The following is a 4,944-nucleotide window of genomic DNA, read 5'->3' as shown; positions in this document are numbered from 1 at the left end:
AGCCCCCAAATGTCCTGCTGAGCGCACGCGCGTGCACAAGGCCAGCCACCCATGCCCCTGGGAGGGTGTGCGCCAGAGGGGCACCCAGCCGGAGAAGAAGGCCTGGGAATGCCGGAGCGCCTCCCTCGCCCCGCCAACACTGCTCCTGGTCTCGCCCGCCCGCCTGCCTCCGAGGAGGAGTTGGCTGCTCTGACGCCAACCCGGAGCGCTTCTCGGCTCCTTTGCCGGGCAACGGCGTGGGCGCTCTGCCCCGCAACGGGGCGGCTCTGGGTGTCACCCCCCTCATGGTGTCACCTGGGTGCAGTCCGCACTCCCCACACCCCACTAGTGATGCCACTGACCCTTAACAAACGACTAAATGACATCAGTTATGTAAAGAGCAAGTCTGCTTGGGAAGAGCATTCCAAAACAGGTGCCAACAGGGATCTCTTCCCAGTCACCACCTGCCTTACCTCAAGAAGTACCACATGGTCCCACCCACACAAAATGATACCTGGGCAACTAGCTCATGCAGAAGAGACTCCCATGCCATAAAGGTACCATTTGGATCACCGCTAAAGAAAGGCAAATATTTTCATCAGTATAAGCTTGAGACACTTCTGCACCTGAGGTAAAAATGTCAAAATTGCACACACATACACATACCTAGAGCTTGAAGTTTTCAATACACACAAATGGATGGAAGCAGAAAAAATGGTGCCCCTGTGGGTGTGGAATCTGTCAAGAACAGCTAAGGTTGGCCAAAATAAAATGGCTTAGCCTGGAGGGATTGTGGGGAATATTTTGCATAGGTTGCTGAGGTGTTTTACATTGTTACAAATTAGGGGATCTCATACAGTCCAGCTGCAGCTTGTTTGTCTAAAAGGGAGGCAGCCATCTCTTACCTGGACTGCCTGGTACCAAGAGCAGGAGGCCTGAGTAGCTGAAAATGAGTAGGCCTGCCCTTGCAGTGAACTTTTGGACTATTCCGTCATCAAGAGGGGTCATGATTGGCTAATTGGCCCTCTCGCTTTTGTTGGTCAAATTCCCATAAAAGAGGGGCTATCATTCAGCTAGTTGCCCCATTCCGTCTTGATTTACCTATGTGATGTATAGTGGTATAAGGAGCCAGGAGGACCGGCTCTTGTACTTTCCTGTCTGTGAGTATCTAGCTTAAGCTAGTTGCGTTTTGTTATTTTATGTCTGTGTGGAACTTTCTCACTGTATTTTTGTATGGATGTTGGCTATGCCTAGCTCAGTCTAAGAGTGTTTGGCTTAAAGGAATTGTATCCTGCTCTTTTTATATGCACTTATATTTTAACTAATAAACTACCTCATCTTTACTGATGTGTGTTACTTGGAAGATGTGGCTTTGAAACCAGTACCTTGACCACAAAGCTACTGTCTACTGAACTAGGTTGAGGCTCCAAAGCAGTGAGTGTCCGGTTTGGCTCTTGCTCTTGGGAATCTCTGCCAGTCGGTTGGTACTGTCAGTTCCCCTTGACTCAGAGTGGGAGACCAAGTTAAGGGGTGGTATCAGTCTACCTACCTTACAGGGTTGGTGTTGGGTTTAACTCAGCCCTGGTAAGGGGGGGGATGCAGAGTGCCTGGCTGGAGTTCATTGCCCTCTGGTTAGGGGATTGGACTCCAGATCTGCTTGACAGAATCTGCTATCCCATGTCACTTCATGGAAAGGCCAGCCCTGCTTTGTCACTTTTCTAGTATTTGCAGGGGTACGTGACTTCAGTCCTTCACATTTCAAAAAACATTGAAGGTGGCTGGGAACAAAACAACAACAAAAGATTTTTCAGGTGGGGGTTATTCTTGTTATTCTTGTTTATTATTATTTGTTTGATTTCTTGCCTAACTTTTATTCTACAATCCCAGGGTGGGTTACAACAATATAATATTTATATTTATTTATTTATTTATTTATTAAATTTATATACCGCCCGACTAGCAATAGCTCTCTGGGCGGTGAACATAAAACAGCATAAAAATACAATAAATAACAAAACAATACTAAAATACAAGCAACAATCCAACACAATAAACATTTTTAAAATTAAATCAGTGTAATTTAAAATGCTTCAGAGAATAGGAAGGTTTTGACCTGGCGCCGGAAGGAGAGCAGAGTCGGCGCCAGGCGTACTTCCTCAGGGATTCAATATTAAAGGGGGGAAAGTTTAAAACAATCACAGGAATAGGGTGGGTCCTGAAAATGTATATCTCTAGTGGTGAAGGCTACAGCACATACATTACAGCAACTGTATAGATTGTAGATAGACAGATGAGAGAAAGGGGGAGAGGTGGGTGTGTGGGTGGGGAAAGGGGTAGCCCCACCCATTGCCAGGATGTGCCTCCTAGCAGATTACCCATGAAGAAATGCAGCTCTTGGCAGAAAAATGTTTCCATCTCCTGGAGTAGACCAGGGATCATTGAACTCTAGCCTGGGTGGATTTGCTTTCTCTCTCTCTCTCTTTTTTTTATTAGAACCCTGACATCTGCCAACCAGAGCCAGGTGCTAAAGACATACACTTAAAATTAAAGAACTATGAGCCCAGGAATTTGGGGTGTGTGTGCTTTGAAACCACAATGGAACAGAGCTCGCAGCCCTTCCACACTGAAATCCATTCCTAGTTATCCAAAACTTCTTGCATTTCAATAGGAAAAGCAGGAGGAGAGCATTTTGTTGCTGCAATTGCTGAACAACTGGGAATCGGAAATCCTTGCTGAGCTATGTCAAATCACTCAGAGTTCTACCAGTAGATCCTGATCTACCTTCTGCCCAGAGCTTGGAAAAGTTACTTTTTTGAACTACAACTCCCATCAGCCCAATCCAGTGGCCATGCTGGCTGGGACTGATGGGAGTTGTAGTTCAAAAAAGTAACTTTTCCAAGCTCTGCTTCTGCCCATTCCTAGTATAGATAGAGCAAGCACACCTTTGACTGGAGTAGCTCTGTATCAGTATATTGCTAAGCTAAATTTTACTCTAGCCTAAAAGTGGTCTAGGACTGGGTTACCTGAAGGAGTATCTTGTCCCTTAGACACTGGTCAGATCACTGCAATCATCTGGAGAAGCCTTCCTAAGCACACCATAGTAATATCATGTTTGCTTCGTTTAAATGCAGCTTAAAGCTTTCAGCCTTGCAAAATTGTGTCTATTAGGGGAAGCTCCACACAAATATGTGTATGTATTAGGAGAAATTCACACAAAAATGCTGATGATTTTTCATTAAGACTTTAAAAAAAAAAATCACAAACTAATCTGGAGAACTGAATTTAAGATTGAAAAAGTGAGAAACTGAGAGAAACTGAAATGAACAGATTTGCCCATCCCTAAAGAAAGTTTTGATCATAGATATCCAGCATCTCATCTAACTTATGTAATGCTCTCCCCAGGGAGGCACGCCCGTTATAGGCTCCAGGAAAGATGTTCTTATTCACCGAGGCCTTTGGAGCATGATTTATTGGGTGAGGTTGAGTAGAATCTTCTCTTGTATATATATTCACTAATAGGCAAAAAACCTTGCAGTTTAAGAACGCATCTATAGGCAACAGATATTTCTATCAAACTTTAAAAAGCAGGGAAATTGGGCAGTTATAGTGAATGCAGGAGACCTGAAATAAGTAAATAAGTCCAAAGGCTCTCTCAAACAGAACACTTGAAAACAACTGAATAAGGCTGTGAAATGAACTTGATTAGAGAGTAACATTCTCTCCCAAAAAATTACTTATGGAAATGCCAATATTTAATATACTCCAGATATGAATGCTCAGTTCCCCATGGCAAGGATATGACAATTCACTAACAGGCAAAAAACCTTGCGATTTAAGAACGTACCTATAGCCAACATATATTCAGAGGCACATGTTACCAAATTCTTCCAAGCTATACAGGAAGTGGATTGGACTGCGAAAGACCAATCCAAATTGTGTTTGCATTTTTACAAATTTGCAGGACAGTACAATATCTCAGAGAGGAGGTCAGGTCTCTTGCTCCCCTGGTGCATTCACCATAGCTGCCCAATTTCCCTGCTTTTAAAAGTTTGATAGAAATATCTGTGGGGTATAGGTGTGTTCTTAAACCGCAAGCTTTTTGCCTGTTAGTGAATTTCTCTGCTTTTTAATCTGGGAGGTAAGAAATGGGTTCCTGTGCAAGTTTGCTTAGAATGGATTGATCATTTGCATGCTTATTGAGTTCAATAGGGTGCTGAGAGTTGCTAGGAGATGCTCTGTTCCCTTCACAGACCTCCAATCAGGGTGGCTGACTGTTAAACCACTCTGGCCACTGGACCTCTGTCAGGGGAATAGGAGTCTCCTCTCAGCACCCTTCACAAAGGATCCTTTGGGGGAAAGCCATGACTGTCTCAAGTGAAATAAAGGTCTGGTATGGGTGTGGCTCCCTGATTAGGCAAGCCCAGTGGCTGTGAGTCTGGCTTTTAGAACACTGACAGTTGGTTCTTACTGAACATGCCCGGCCTTATCATTGTGTTCAATGCTAAATTTCTTAAATTAATTAAAAAATTAAATAATAGCAGTAAAAGGCACCCACACCTGTGGAGATTACAAGAACAGAAGAAATATGCAGATACCTAGTTTGGAAATGTTTCAGGACATTTGGGTAACTTCAATCTAGCCAACAAAAAGTATCAACCTGAGAAGATGAAGAAACTAGGACTTCTAAATTAGATTTAGTTCAAACAGTACATTTTCCATACTGTGAACGTGCAGCTGACTATAGTAAACTAAACAGCCACTCTTGTGGCTGTATAATTCTTGGTCCATTTTAGGTCGTTTTTACTTTTTTTACACTTGCTTTTAATATTTGTTTTTGTAAGTTACTTTGAGTTCATCTTTCTGAAAAAAGTGACTAATAATAATAATAACAATAATAATATAATTTGTCACCAAGTTTATTGAGAATACAATTCCAGCAGCAGAGTTAATAAATCCAAGACAACA

Source organism: Rhineura floridana, chromosome 8 (assembly GCF_030035675.1).
Source record: "Rhineura floridana isolate rRhiFlo1 chromosome 8, rRhiFlo1.hap2, whole genome shotgun sequence".
In the NCBI taxonomy this organism is placed as follows: Eukaryota; Metazoa; Chordata; class Lepidosauria; order Squamata; family Rhineuridae; genus Rhineura; species Rhineura floridana.
Note: the sequence above shows the minus strand (reverse complement) of the source record.